Below are 17003 nucleotides of genomic sequence, written 5' to 3'. Positions count from 1 at the left end.
TTAACAAAACGCTGAATAATATATTATAAAACAAATACCAGCGGCTTACTACAGTACATGATTCACTCACTTGTTCTCAGCTTTTTGCGAATCGGATCCGCTTAAGTGAACTCGGATGAATCAGACGGCGAGTGATTCACTCGAGAAACGACTGGACTGACTCGTGAATGACTCATTCAAACTGGTTTTATGGGCCGTTCGACCGACATACTAGAAGTTTCGACTCTTAAGAACCATTTATTCACGAATCCCAAAGAACTGCATATGGTGCAGTTGGCATTCAATCAACTGGTCCTCCTTGCTCTTCGCCCACACCTCAACCCCCTGCTGCCTTTCATGCCAATGATGTCATTCTATCTTAACGGTTGAGAGGCGGAGCCTCCAAAGACAGCTCCGCCCTCCAAGCCAATCGCGGTTGAGCACAACAGCTCCAGCAGCGCGTGTCCAGAGTCTGTGGGAGGATCTAACGGCAGCGCTCCGCTCCTCCACCGCCAGCAAACACTTCAACACACTGCGCCAAGCAAAATCGAAACCTTCAGCGCTGAAACTTCTGTCCGATAACAAGGTAAGAGTTCATTTATAAAGCACCACGGGCTGGCATTAGCTCTGATTAGATACTGGATCAAGCAAGAGGCATTTTTACGGCCAAACACTTCTGCGGAGAGCAAAGAAGTAGGTGTTGGCTTTAGAAAAGCGTCTTTTATGAAGATCAACAACTTGACGGGTTTCTTTAAAAGCATAGAAAGCGAATACAGACCTGTTTTAATTGTGATCTGAGAGGACTCAAAAGCGTCGCTGAAGTTGCTGTGTGTTTCGTGGCAGTCACCACCTGTTTTCAAGCGCTGCTCGGTAGGGCAGTGTTTGTTTTTGGCCACAGCTCTAGATTCAGATGGATTTGGCTGGGAGTGAGACAACACCCCTGTTGAACACCCCACATCGTTGTTGTTAGACATTATAAGGTGATACATAATTTCAGAAATATCAACTTAACCATAGACTCGGCATGTGAACACATGCGATAACGTTCATTCATTAGCAAAACTTGAGGATGAAAGACCGCGCCTTGAAAAAAACCCAATTTACGTTAACTTTCAGTCTGTTTTTGAACTCTGCAGCTCATAATGTGGGACAATTGATATCAGGCTAACTTACAAATGTGTTCACTGAGCGTTCATCCCAAACTTTTTTGAAAATGTCAGTGACGTGGTGCGTAATTTAAATGATTAAGTTATTATCTTGAAGGGACTCTTCAAATTGGCACAATTTTTCTAATTGCCAAGGCTTACACATAACGTTGAGGAAATACTGAAATGTACACTTACCTATATACTCTTCTTAATTTATTTTTAAAGCATATTTATTCTAACATCACGTCTCCCTGAACGCCGCCATGTTGACGTCACATGACATGCCTTTAGATAAGTTGCATTCAGGTCATATTTTGATTAATGGCCATACAAGATTCCCACTAGTAAAAATCGTTATGATTTCGCGCATAATTTCATCTTTTTTAAAGAGTGAATTTTGTTTCAGAGAGATTGATTAGGTAATGAAATTTACATTATATTTATACAGTGCTTGCAGTTTTAATGATTGACTATGTCACTCACAGCCTTTATTTTCTTCAGTTTTAAAGGGATGGTTCACCAAAAAAAGTATTATCTTTAATTACCCTCCCTCCTGTTGTTACAAACCCCCAAGACTCTAATTCCACTATGTTTGTAACACAAATAAGGATATATTTGATGAAATAACAGAGCTCTCTGACCCTCCATAATTAATAGAAGAATTTTCAGTTTTGAAAATTTACTATCCCTTTTAAATGCAATACGAAGGAATTTGCCCATGATATCAGTATATAACATATAGTGGGTGGCATTGTGGTGTATTGGGTAGTGCTGTCGCCTCATAGCAAGAAGGTCACTGGTTCGACCTCCGGCTGGGTCAATTGGCATTTCTGTATGGAGTTTGCATGTTCTTCCCTTGTTCACGTGGGTTTCCTCTGGGTGATCTGGTTTCCCCCACAAGTCCAAAGACATGCGCTATAGTTAAATAGGCTAAATTGTCCGTAGTGGGCAACGCGGTGGCGCAGTGGTGTCCGTAGTGTATGTCCTGATCCTCCAGGTTGGGGGTTGAGTGTTGGGCTAAGGACCTACCTTGTAAAAATGAGATGTTATGAAATACCAACATGGTGCAGCTAAATATCAACTTTGATATAAACTGCCCTGGGAGTAAGAAAGAACATGTAGAACAAGGCATCAGTTGATTGTTTTTTTGTGTTTGTGTGTGTCACATAGGCATGGGCAGAGAATAAGATTCTGATGGTATGATAACCTTGGATAAAAATATCACGATATTGTGGTTACTGCTCTAAAATATATTCTTTTTAAATGTCTGGGTAAAAAACAAAAAAAAAAACCTTTTCCCCTATGAACACAATATATTTTATTTTGAGAAACATTTAAAATATTTTGGAGCAGTTAACATGTCAGGCTAAATAAATCAAATGATAATTGACTTCTGCTGTCTTCATTAGTTTTGAAAATACAGATTCCTTTACAGTTTAAAATGGCATCTTTGGATATTTTTTTCTGCTGGAGATACTGTTGTCCTAAAAAACAAAAATATAAATAAAAAATTACACATACCTTAAGAACAATGTTACAGGAAATATTGGTGGTTTTAAAACCTTGACTTTTCCAAACCGCAGTATACATTGAAAATGCTTATTGTCCCATGCATAGTGTCATATTGCATTCAGTGTAGTCCGTATCCATGAATATAATGGTTTTTATTGTTGTAAGGCATGCCACTTGCATCTGGTGTTGACATGGTGTAGGCTAACTTAAGATCTATACAGCTGACTAAATGCCTATTATATGGACATTTGTAATATAAAAAAATTACATAAAAATAAAATATTGCAATTTGAAGGTATTGTTTATGTTTTAACGTAAACATTAAAACAGTTTTATTTAAAGAATGCTACTTTTTAACTTGGTAATCTGAAATATAATTAAAAGTAAAAGGTTCATTACGGACAGTAGCTTATACTTTATCCTTGATCATTAAACAACTTGAAATTAATTAACTGATATTTTTTTATGTGTAAAAAACATTTAAGAAGCCATCACAGAGATTAGATTTCCAAGAACTTGTTATTATTATCTGGGATTTCCTTGTTTGTCATTGACCCAAGAATGTTTTGGTCAGAAACAGCTGCTCATAGTTTTGTCAGCTATACTGAAAGCGAAATGTTCATCTGTTTCATTTAAAAACTTGTTAGGCAGGAATGATTCAGGTGTTTGTGTTTGAAGCAGTACCTGTATGAAAACTCCCTCACTTGTGTAATTGTGTTCGGGAAGGAAGCGGCTGGAATTTCCGCGGTATTCTCTCTGAAAAAGACCACCTCCACATTAGGACGTTGTTTACATCTGCAGATATTTTTGGCTTTGATTCAAAATGTAAAGACCAAGCATTTCTGGGACTGTTAAAGAGTCATGTATGGATTAAAATGACTCCCTTCTTAACTATTTACCAATTCTTTTATATTTTTTAAAAATCTGTTGACTGTGAGGGTCTATCGATTAGAATGTGCCAGTCATGATAGGGAGGCAGTGCCAACAGGTGTGTGCCCACAGCCACAACACACTCTGTATATGAGAGGTGCAGGTCGATATCTGGGTCATTACTCAGTCTAAACATCAAAGTATGGCTCACCCGTTTGATTCAGAAGCGGGCTTCAGGGCTTTAGTGGACATGAAGCTATAGATAGCAAGCGTTTGTGATGTAAACTCTGCCCATGCTAAATAATCGTAAAATAATCAAAACAGAGCTGACGTTCTGTCTATTAATGAATTATTTACGTGTTTACTGAGTGTTAAAGGACAGGGAGGTTTGTTTGTTTAGGTTTGTCTTTCATAAGCAGCATGTTTTTTAAAGCTGTTTCCTGCATGCTAAAATCAAGTAGTCCTCTGGGCTGTTTTCTTCTTTAGATGTGCTATCAGGCCGTTTGTAAAGTAGAGGAATGCTTGCATCCACCCTATCAAATTTTTTCCAATTTGTAAGTTAAAAGTGTGAGTTTTTTTTTTTTTTTTTTTACCACCAAGGGCCATAAGTAATGGATAAAAAAAAAAGTTTGGGACCTTTATATTAAGTGCACATATTAGGGAAAAATAATTCATATAAAAGATTACATATTTTGCTTCTGAGGAGTCTCCAACAACAGACTAATATGCAAACATATACTCTTTAATTGTCTTTTTATATGCATTTATATTTAATTATCCCGAAGGCTCGCATATTATTTGTTCAGCGAATAATTTTCTTTTGTTGACAGACGCCATGTATATTAGGCTATGGTCACTTTAAGACTGATTTGAATACAATTTCTTCCTCAGCTATTTACATTTACTTGAAACATTACTGACTGTTTATGAGGATACTCATCAGGGGGCAATTCTTTGTAGCTCACTTAAAAATGTAAGACAATTTGTCAGGTCGTGGATATTTTAATCCTGATGACTGATATCTGGCTTATGTAGTTTATCAAAAATATTAGTGAATCAGATTAAAATGTCTATTATTGAGCTTCAATATTACATCAAGTATTAGCAGCATAATAACATCATCTGATTAATTATCATCAACCATTTGAGCAAACTGACAAAATTAGTTGTAAATGACACCACTTGTTAAATATGATATGCAAGAACTTTCCACATTTGTTTTGGGCTATTTTTACAGACTTTACACTTTCATGTGTCAATAATTGAGTAATTTGTTTAGTTTTACATTTTCTTTGGGATTGTATTCAAGTTTGTTAATCCCATGGCATAAAGCCTCATTCACACAACGAGCGATTAGCAGTAGCAAAGCAACAAGCGACCGTTCATTTCAGCGAAGGGTGGGCGACTTCTGGCATCCTCCGTCTACAAGAGCGACTGCGGCGACCAGGTAAGCGTGTCAAGCAATGCGACTAATGCCGAGTTCAGACAAGTAGTCGCGTCACGGATGTTTTCACACTGCATGACTATCTGGGGTAGTGTTCTATCGATGCTGTGTTTACATCGTAGGATGGATCGGCGACAGGGGGTTTCACACTGCGTAAATTTAAAATAGGATGAATCGCTGACAACTCTGTCTGAATTAAGCCTCACAAACAAACACGGAAACAATGCAAGGTCACGTAGTATATCTTTGGTTATTAACTACATAATGGAAAAAGAAGGCTTTAGTGGGGTAAAAAAAAATTACTTATTTTGAAAAGAATTAGCAGTTTCTCTTCAACTTTTTTTTAACTTTTCAACCCGGTTGGGGTCATGCTTAGATGACATGTCGAACAGACATGGTGCTCCTGCCAAATTTCCAATAGTTTTCCTCCATTTCTTGGGTCCAAATAAACTGAAAATGAGAGCTGTTGACTTCTCCCCTAACCTCACACTGGCCTGCAGGTAACCATACTAGTGCTGCTCTCATTAACTGTTAGTAATCGCCGATGTTATTTTCAATCAGAACACATTTCACACGACCTGATTTGAATCGCAGAGAGGCCAGATATTTAGCATGCCATATATCTCTCGGGCGTCGGCGGCTCATCTACAATTTTTCTCAGATGGCGTCCTTGATGGTTCATACTATGTGATTGTTACTCGCGTGAATGAGCACCGATTTGCCTGTGATTTCAGGCATTTGTAGGTGATTTCTCAACCTAAAATCATGCAGTCTAAACTCTGCATAAATTGAGAATCTTTCAACTTCAGGCAAATGAAGAGCGAATTTCTTGAGCGACTAGACCAATAGGAGCACCATTAGAGCTCATGTGATTCTCTCTCAGCTTGCTCAGAGGCCGGTTGTATTCTCTGTGCTGTAAACCCTGTAAACACAGACCTGCGTTTGCAGCAGATCGCCACCCAGAGTGATTAGCAGCTACAAAGTTGCTGCTAGTGTGAATGAGGCGCAAGGCAAAGCTATTTAAAATAATTTTGCATCAACAAAGCGTTTTGATATTTGAGAAGTGGCTGTATCTCTTGTGCTGCATCAAATAACCAGCATGTTAGCTCTCAACTTCCCATCAATTATATAATTATTCCTTAACAAAAAAGAAAAAAAATCTCTCAATGAGAATATTACCTGAACTTCTATGTTAAGCTGCTTTGACACAATTGACATCGTAAAAGCGCTATAGAAATAAACATAAATTAAAATGAATTGAATATTGGCCATGTCTGTAATCATACACTCTCAGATATTGTACTAAACTGGGGCTGATTTCTCTTCAAAGTACACGTTTGAATATTACAGGTCCAGTCAGAAATAGTAAAAGTATATTTCACTACCTAAAATGTACATATTAATCGCTAAAATGTACAAAGAAAAGGTACCCCAAATGTCCTTTTGTGGCAGCTTTGTTCTTTAAATGTAAGTTAGTATAACAGTTTTAAATTATTAAAAAAAAAAAAAAATCTGCAATATTGTTTGCAATATTGTTATTTGCCTTATAATTTATACAAAACTCTTGTAAGAAATGGCAGCAGTTGGTACATACTTTAAGTATAATTTTTGCTTGAAATGACCCAATATAATCCTGCTTGTATGAATTTAGCCTTATCCCAGATTTGAGCTCACAGACCTGTTGCTATTTCAACAGCTCCTAGATGAGTTTTGAAGAACGAAACTATCCTGGATCATGTAAAATCATCAATAATTAAATCCAGCTAATTGAATAATTGACTTACAAAGAACGCACCTCATATGTATTTTGAGGTTATTTGTCTGACATGTATTTATTCATACGAGGACTGCAAAATGGATCTCAATTCAGCATTCACACACTTAGAGAGGCAGCTTGATTGTTTAAACTGACAAGACTTAAAATGCTTGAAATTGTTGAAACCTCTGGATAAATCGTGGGACAGATACGACCCTGGTGGGTCATAACACCATAACAAAAAAGCAATTTATTAAGGGCCCTTGGAACCATCAATTTCTGCTCCCTTCAAATTCTAATACAGTACTTTTTTCCTGTAAACGCTGCTTGCAAAACTTTAAGATGCCATTGGTAATGTTCTGAGAAGTTAAGATTCTTCAAAAATGAATTGTGCTGCTATATTGTTGGGCATAATAGACTAAAACATTCATTACTACCTCAAAGTTAAGGCACATACACACTGATTTTATTAGTTAATGTTTGAATGTCTTCTCACTTAAAATTATTATTACTAAATGATTACATTAATTTTAAATGAATGCACAGTTGCACTTTGAATGACCCAAGTTAAAAAAAAAACCTTGATTTCATAGAGGTTAGCATCCTTACAGCTGGATTTTAAGTGTTGTTCAGGAAAACAAAAATAAGTCTGCATCTGAAACCGCCTACTACTCAGTAGGTACTGCATTTGAATTGAAACGTACTAATTGGCCATTCGAAAAGTAAATATAGAAAAGTATACAGTATGATTGTGAGCAGTATGAATGGAACTCGGACATACTACATCTGCTATTTTTGTCATTTTGTCATGGTCACGTGACTTACCCACATCAGTTGCATCATGGGGTAGCGCAGCGTGCATGGGATGCGCACTTCAGAATCTCGCCAGAAGTAGTAGGTCATCCGGTACTTCTCGCATACTGATTTTCAAATTCCATGAATTCAGACATATAGGCCTACCTGTACTACTCAGCTTGCATGCTGATTTCAGTGTACTAACATGGTATAGAAGTATGTGGTTTTGGCTTTTAACCTCTCAATCTTTAGTCAGTAAATATAATCAAACAAAACTATGGCAACAACAACTGGACATGTCCTGACTAGCATCTGCTAACTTTTTCTGACTGCTTAAAGATCATAATGTTGTGTGTGATTTTGAGTTATTGTGCATGGGAAGCCGTTTTCGGGTCAGTGTGAGCCTCTGGGCTACAGTCCATTTAGTCTCTGATGGCGATTTGATCGTGTGAGAAAGCGGGGGGAAAAAGAAGAGAGGACAGTCTTTAATTAGGACACCCTCTTTTCTCTTCTCTAACTCCCTCTCTCTCTCTAGGAACAAGAACAAACATTCAAGTAGGTCAAACCCTTCTGCATTTTCTGTCCTTTTAGTATTGAGTAATCTGTCCATATCTATTTGGCTATAGCGTGAAGCTTTTCTTTCTTTCTTTCTTTCTTTCTTTCTTTCTTTCTTTCTTTCTTTCTTTCTTTAAAAGCAGTGATCACATTCGCTGTTTAGAAATGTGCAGTAATCATTCACACACACAATATTAATCTTTGTTTCCATTAAACTTAAGCACAGGAAGTTTAATTAAAGTTGTGCTATATTCATTCCAGATTGTTCCGCCTTGATGTGTGTGTGATACACTAGAAGTGTTTCCTCTCTCAGTGTGATAAGGAAGCCAAACATCAGGGAGGCCTCAGGAGGCCTTTAAATTAGAGTTTAATCTTCTGTGCTCTCCTCTGTTCTGCCGTGTGGAGAATCTGATCTAAGGATCCGCTGCCGCTCCACAGAAGCGTGAGGCAGTTGTGTGTCGTTTGCTGTTGATTGGCTATCACCCTTGGGGTCAATGAATCCTGTAATAAAAGTGTAGCTGTAGCAATCGGACAATCTGCAGCAAGTGTCGCTGGGATTGTGCTTCAGCAAGTGGTTTGTAAAGTACCTCATGGCTTTTCTCACACAACATGCACCTATTGTAAAAAAATATTGTACTCTGTAAAAAAAATTAAATAAATAAATAAATGAAATCCAGGATATTTGTTAAGCCCTTTTTTACACAGAGGGATAGGTGTAGATTAATGGTTGGTTGTTGTGACTGGTGTGAGGTAGTTATAGATTAATGTGGCTGAGAGCAGATCACACCGAATTTGCTTGTACCTTCCAAAAATGTGAGGCACACCACAATGCCCTTTTTTTTGCTGACAAGAAAAAAAAAGTGTGGTGTTTTTTTTTATTTTTATTTATTTATTATTTTTTTATGTCCCTAGGAAATGACTGTATTAGCTGCGTATTGTGCGCAAGTGTTGCTGTTGATTTCGGTATATTTTTAATATTGTGATATTCAAGATTTGTGAAGTCACACAGCTCCGGATAACTCAACAACTAGTTTATCCTCTATTTTCAAAAGTCTCCGTAGTGACTACAGAAACCCCGCCTCTGCTTTCATTTGATTGGAGGATGAAAAAGACGACTGGCATAGCGTGCTTTTTCCGCACAGAGTTGACTTTTTTTCAACTGGGAGCACACATCGCACTATGGCAAATATTTGAGGTGCAGCAAGCGGTTCAAACGCAAGGTGCGCAGGGCACATAAACATTGTGCAAAACCCTTGTGGCTGTTAGTAAAAAATTCAAAAAAGGCGCCTCTTAATGCAGAAAGTGTGATCGGCCCCTTGATATTGATTTGTTGTGGTATTTTTTTGTCATAGCTTGTCTAGAGTCGTTATTGGGTAAAGTTAACAACAAAAATGTGTGATTTTTCTTTTCAGAATCACCATAGGCAAAGCAGATTTTCACCTGAAAGTATACCATTAAACATGATTAATAATTAATAAATCAATGAGTTACAGAGGATGGGTGCTTCAACAAAAGCATATGATTTATTAACAGCCTCATAGATAGCTTTAGTCTATCTGTATTGGTTTTTAAGTTAAACTTGTATATCTCTTTTTCTGTCAATGGAGAAAATTAATGCTATGTTTACTTCCTGACTTTTGCACTCTACAAAGTCCAAAATATATTTCTGCACTCTATAAAAACCTGATAAGTATTTTCAGCTTCAGAAATGTTGCGCTGCATGCATGCATACAGTGTCTGTGGGAGGACCAGGCTCCCAGAATGAATAAGCTACTGCTTTACTGTACACTGTTTTACTTAAGGCTGTGTTATTATCAATTTGCTTCTTGTAGTAGATGTTAATTTGAACCATAAAGACTGGTTTAATCTGTTATCTTTTTAATTCTGCAGAGACTTTGTACCCTCGGCTTTCAGCTTTGTTTGCCAGACAAATTACTTTGATTAAAAGCTCAAACTGTGACAAACCAACAACTATCTCACCACCATAACACTTTTTATATATTACATATTATTGCTTCTGAGAGATAAATCGGTGACCAATAAAAACTCAGATTAGACGCCATAAAGAATGGCCCAGCTGCTGTCGAAAAAGGCAATTTAATCCAAATCATACAACTGTCTAAAGCAAAACAATTCTGGCCTTTTAATAAGATTTAAAACAAGTCTTTTGTGTCTCAAAAATGTGTCTGTGTAGTTTCATGTCAAAATACCCATCAGATCATTTGAGGGAGTTGTAGCTGTTTTTGCGACTGTGCCTTTAAATGAAAATGTGCTGGTTCGCACCGCCCACTCTGGGACATATAGTTTCAGAGGAGGGTAACCGGGGTCGAATGTCAGGATAACTTCAGCAAAATGACAGACAGCAACTGAGACAAGATGAAACAGATTCCCACAGTCACAAATACCACAGAAAGATGAATGAGCCACACACAAATGCTATTACACACGCACGTACACACAGGCACGTGCACATTCGCTGTGGTGTTTTCCTCATCTACTCACTGCAAATGTGATGGGATGTTCATCAAATGGGTAAATATGCTACTGAATAGAGATTCATTATAGCTCATTTATTTTACAAAATACCTGATATAATGACCACAAACCAGGACTTCTTTTCTGTGATTTGAAGTGTTCTCGTGTATAGTTGTGTACACTATGAAGTTAAAACTGTTTGTGTGTGTGTGTGTGTGTTTTAGAAGTTTCCCCATGGGCATGGCATGATTTATGTTTTGGGTAATAAATAGAAATAATAATTAATCACTATATCCTAAATAAACCTTTTTTTCTTTTTAAGATATTCTACCATGAAACTTGTCAAAATGTATCAATGTGCACCTTCTCTGTGTCCACTATGCAGTTATAGTTGTGTACACTATGCAGCTGTGGTGATTCCAGAGGTTATGAATTGCATAGCTCAAAAAGTAAAGTTCAAAATGCTGTAAAAAAATACAGTGTACCACTTACTGCTTCTTGAAAAGTTGGAATAGATCTTTTAATCCCAGTTTCTTTACAAATCCTGACTTGTAGACATGTTGACACATTGATATTGAGACATGGTAATATGCCACTGTCAATCAATATTGATGAGTGGGGAAAACTGCAATGCTATGACACGTTGCAGTGGCCTCAAAATCTCTGTGATTTTGGTCCTATGTTAATGTCAGGAAATAAAAAAAAAAGACTATATCACTCCAATATGACTGTGGACACACTATACCAACACACATTTCTGTCCAAACAGCTTTTTAAAAGTTGATTTTTGCATGATTGGTGCCGTTCATATTTCATTCACAATGTAATAAAAGCATACTTTAATTTTATTAAACTTTTGTTTCCGTGTCCCAAACTAGGGATAGGTATAATTTGCATTTTATCCATACTAATACCATTTATTGATATGGGTTTTTATCTTGGCATGGGCTGGTATACATTTTTAACGGTATGATAACCTTGGATAAAAATATCACAGTTTCACAGTATTGTGATTACTGCTCTAAAATATATTCTTTTTAAATGTCTGGGTAAAAAACACAAACTTTTCCACTTTAAACACAATGGCTGCATTCGAAATTGCATACTTTCATACTATATAGTATATTCAAAAGCATTATGCAAGCCGAGTAGTATGTCCGAATTCATAGAATTTGAAAAAATTATACGAGAAGAACCCAAATGACCTACTATTTTCGACTTTGGATTCTGAAGTGCGCATCCGATGAACACTAAGCTATCCCATGATGCATCGTAAGAGAATTCATGAATGGGAGTAAAGCGATGCAACTAACATGGGTATGTCAAGTGATGATGACCAAATGGCATCCATAGTACGTGTGAGCTCCAGTCATACTACTTGCAATAAACATACTTTTCTAACATTCGAGTAGTAAATTCAAATGAAGTACCTATTGTGAGTAGTTGGTGATTTTGGACACAGCCAATATATAGGATCAGTTTAACAGAAAATTTTGTCAGTTTTAAAACCTTAACTTTTTCAAACCATGTTATACCTTGAAAACGGTTATCATCCCATGCCTATTTTTAGCAGTATTGTTATTGATACTATTTTCTATACTTTGATCCAAAAAGATAAAAATAAAGTGAAAAGAGGTTGAGAATTTATTTTAACTGTTGTACTTCTACCTTTAAGCAAACATAAGGTGCATAAAGTACTTAAACAGTAAATGCGGTTCATTGCTTAAGTTGCACGGCATGTTTTGTTAGTAAGTGCTTTATTACTGTATATTGCTAATTTTGCCACTTTTATTCTTTATTATATTACTAAATAAGTAGGATTTTCAGACATCCCATCTGGCAAAAACTAATTTGAAGGAGATTCTCAAAGTTAGATGTCTAGATTTTACATTGGTGCTTTGTTTGTAGTCCGCATTTTTTGACTGTTTCAGACTAGCTGCCATGATTGTCTGCACATAAACACAACCCACACATGTGCAAGGATATCAAGTATTTGACAAACTTCAGCCACACACTGTTCAGAGAGGTAAAATAAGCAGCAGCTTTAGTTTGCTATTAACACTTAGGATAAGAACACGAAGTAGCATGAGTATTGTCAACAGTATCATTTGTCCTGAAGCTTATTGGTAGTCCAATATTAACGGAATTACATACCGGTCAAAAAAATTGATTCTCTGAACCCATCTCTATCTTCAACTGGAGCAGTTTTAATTAAAATAAATACAAAATGTAAAATATTCTACTATTCCCATTTATTTTTAACCCTTTAGCAGTCCAAGATTTTTATAACTAATGGCTTAGCATACCTTGGGCTGAATTCTGGAACACTAAGGGTTCAACACACGCACAAACACACTCAAAGGTCTGTATGGTTAGGCTGAAACATTCTTAACCTGCCAGCAAGTGTGCAGATTCCACACAGTCCAGACCTCCCATAGCCTTTATAGACTGAGTTAAAAACAGATGAGAGCTGTCAAGAGGTCAGAGTCGAAGTTGGATTAGAGAATAAAGAATGATCTAAAATCAACATATAATAAATGGTTAAATGTGCTCCAAGATAAGCATCTTTAATTATTGCCCCCAACAGTGAAAGCAACAGGGGATTAGCTATTTGTGTTTGACTAGCTGTTTGTGTTTACACCTTCTCTAAATTGCTGTGAGCATGTGTCACAAAACTTGCAGTGTTTTAATGAATTCATAAAAGAACTCGTATTGATTTGGAAAGACTTTGATGTGAGTAAGTGGTGACAGAAGTTTCATTTTAGGTTGAACTATAGTGAGTATATATTTTTATTCATTTTCCCTGTGTTTTCTGCATCAGAGGCACTAATGGGTGTACAGTGACGCAATGTATTTATGTTTGTGTTCTCATTATAGGGCTCCTATTTTTGCCCCTTTTACAAGATTTAAAAAAGTCCTTTAAGTCACCAGAATGTATCTGTAGTTACATTGAAGTTTCATTTTAAAATACGCTTATCTTATACCCTATTGAAAAATGTCAGTTTTGGGGTCGGAAGGAATTGTAGCTATTTTTTATCTGTGCCTTTAAATGCAAATGAGCTTGTTTCTCCCCGCCCACCCATCAGGCATGTCTGCTTTAGACTCCCATTGTTTGATTGAAGTAGCCTCGTTTATAGTTGTGTACTGACATGCAGATTTGGTGATTTGAGCAGTTATGAACTTGTAAATCTTCATTAAGGTGCAACTGGTTAACCGTTAGTTGAAAGAGATCTTTTAATCCCAGTTTGTTTTGCTAACCCTGTTTTGTGGACCTGATGATGCACGTTAATACGAAGACATGTTAATTTGTGCCTGTCCATGGATATCGGTGGGTGGAGAAAATTGTACTACTACTTCATGATGCGGTGGCCCTCAAAATTGCTGGTATTTTGATCCTGGTTTATTTTTAATCAACCAAAAGGTGATTTTGCATAAGAGATTTTAGGGCTGGGCGATTTAAAATTGGTATCAATATTTATTGACAACACCACTGCTAATATCGATTATTAAAAAAAAAAAAAATAAATAAATAAAAAAAAAAAATATATATATATATATATATATATGAAGTTTTGGTATGAAGCTCTATAGTTTCATTAAAATGTGGCTGCTGAGTACCTTGGCAATGCCAATAAACTTATGGTGTAAGTTTGTCTTTTCCAATGGATGCACGACTTGCACAACATGCATATGGAAGTGACAATCACATGTTGTGCAAGCAGCACATGTTACACTTGCGCATTTTCCAGGCACACCTGGTTGAAAACATAAAAATTTTTCTGAATGCCATGTGTGCACCGTGATTCATGTAGACCTAACCAATCTGCTTCACACTTTGTATGGAATCTACACATTTCAGTAATAATGGCAGACTTGTTACCTCAGACTAACACAGTGCACCCAAACACTGTAGTGCTTTTTGTTTTTCTCCATAAACTTGTAGCGAAGCTGAAACAATGGTTTGTCCATTTGTCATGTGCTGTTTGTCAGCATTTGCACTTTACAATTGCACACACATTGTAACATTTTATTTATTTATATTTATTTATAAGTTATCAAGTTTACGAGTCTCTTTAACACTTGTTTATTTTATTATAAAGAGATCAGATATTTTGTTTAACTATTTTTGTTTTTGACTATTAAAACTATTTGCCTTAGTAATATTGGTAAATCAAAATAAAGTGGTTAAAAAAATCTTAATATACCTAAACGATTGTTAAAAAATATTCAATAATTATCGATACCGAGTGATATAAAACATATCAGGATTTTATTTTTTTTTATTTAATACAATTTTATTTGTTTATACAATTAAAATTTTTTTGCAATATCGCCCAGCCCTAATAGGTTTCCGTTAGTACATTTTATTGTGTGTTTTAGAAGTTTCCCCATGGTGATGGCGTGAATTATATTTTAGGTAATGAATAGGAATGATGATGAATCAAACAGACTATATTCTAAATAATCTTTTTTTTATTATTATTATTATTATTATTATATATGTTTAACATTCTACTATGGAACTTGTCAAATGTAGCCATTTACCGAATTTCTATAGCCAAATCTGGCAGCGTTTTTGTCAATGAAAATATGAAGCATCCTTATTTACAGTCACCACAGGATGCTGGGACTGCTTCGATGTGTTACAATATGATGCTCAATGTAAATTCAGAAGTATGTAATAATTTGAGAATAATCTGCCAGAAGAATCTGGGGATTGATATTGAGGAGAATGAGTGGCTGGACATCCTTTGCAATGTACGTAAAAATTTAAGAGAAGTTAGAGGAAAGCTCATTCAGTACAAAATAAAACATGGATACTACTGCACACCATCCAGACTCTATAGGATGGGACTAACTGGAAATAATCTGTGTTGGAAATGCAATAAAGAAGAGGGTACTTATTTACACATGATCTGGGAACGTTGCTTAAGCCTAGTTCACACTACAGTATTTTAAGCCTGATTTGAGCCCGATTTGGAAGTTAACGACCTCGCCGAAAGATCGGGCTGTGATCGGGAAGAAATCTGCAGGTGCTCTGCGCTCGCCAGTCTTTATGTGTGAACTACTGAACAACGCATCAAAGAGGCTCACTGAAGCGTCGCCGACACCTCACAGACAGAAATCCCATATCTAGCATGCTGAATATTCCAGAGCAGTCGGCCGACTCGACCCCACGTGCGGTCAGATGAAGTGACGAGCTGCAGCCAATGAGAGAGCATATCAGCTTGAGCTGAATGGCCGTGTGCTCAGGAGATCAACAAAAACGTCTGTGATTGGCCAGAATGGGCATCGATGCACTCGCTTCATTCTGCGTTAACACGGACACGCAAGTAGGCTATATTAACAGGTGAACTAGAATTCTGTAGCTATTAGAATTACCATACTGGTCATTCTGACCGTTCCCCAATAAAACGTCATATTGTTACATCATATTTGCATTTAAAGCTTCTATTGAGATAATAAATTAAGCTCTGTATGTCTGTCATCATATTTGATGACACCATTACCCTGAAAAATATTATCTTTTTTTGGTAATACAACCTATAAATATGCAGTTAAGATACAAGAAGACGCAAAGCACTGGGCCTTGCTTTCATTTTTAAACGGGAGCAATTTCCCTGCACAGAATATGCTGTTTTGAAAGATATATCTGAAGTAAATTTATGTTTTTGCCATCAGAGAGTTATTTTTATGTTAGCAGGAAGTTGTTAGGCAAAAAAATGCACGCATATTTAAATATTAACTGTTTTGTAATTTAAAAAATAACAACGTTAGAAAGAAATACACAGATATTCAGGAAACGTCAGGGTGTTATACATATGTTAGTTTTATTTCAAAGAGTTATTAAATTACAAAAATTAAACTGTGTATCAATACACTCGAACCTTGCAGATGAGCGATTGATCCGCTGATGCATCAGCTGATTGACGATGTTTTTAAATGCTTCCTTGAAAGCTTGAAACGCTGTCAGTGATGTTATCAGCACACAAGCAGTGTTCAGCTTTTTCTGACGACACCTCCCTCAACATTTCATTGGCTGTGGTTTGGTAGCTTGACTGAGCTGTTGGGGAACTAGTTGTTGTCAGATCTTGTAGTGTGTGACCCCCCCCCCCCTCCTCCTCTTGTGAATCATTTACATAGTGTCGCGTAATGTGAACACCACAGAGATTTAAAGACACAAAATCAAGTCATGTAGTGTGAACAGCACAGCGATCTGCCAATGTTTAAAGTCCTGTAGTGTGAACTAGGCATAAGTTTACCCATTCTGGTGTAAAAAATTTCAAAATAATGGAGGAGTGGCTAGGCTGTGAGTTATCTGTAGAGCCATGGCTATGCCTTCTGAGCGACAAACTAGTGATGCCTAATATAGGTAAAAAAATTCCTTTTATTCTTCTCAAGATTGGATGCATTACAGCTCCTTGGATGATACTACATAATAAGAAGTGCTCCAGAATGCCAGAAATGA

General features: G+C 36.6%; 1 protein-coding gene across 1 annotated transcript in view; it reads left to right on the top strand.

The window, feature by feature from the left end:
* The first annotated feature begins 433 nt into the window (after positions 1-433).
* rhocb (ras homolog family member Cb) overlaps positions 434-17003 on the top strand; it is a 41496-nt gene continuing 24926 nt past the window's right edge. The window contains exon 1 of the mRNA XM_056463507.1: positions 434-565. The gene's annotated coding sequence lies outside the window, so the exon portion shown is untranslated. The remainder of the gene's footprint in view (positions 566-17003) is intronic.

The sequence above is a fragment of the Danio aesculapii genome, chromosome 8, assembly GCF_903798145.1.
Source record: "Danio aesculapii chromosome 8, fDanAes4.1, whole genome shotgun sequence".
NCBI classification, from domain to species: Eukaryota; Metazoa; Chordata; class Actinopteri; order Cypriniformes; family Danionidae; genus Danio; species Danio aesculapii.
Note: the sequence above shows the minus strand (reverse complement) of the source record. Positions and strands in the feature narration are given on the sequence as shown.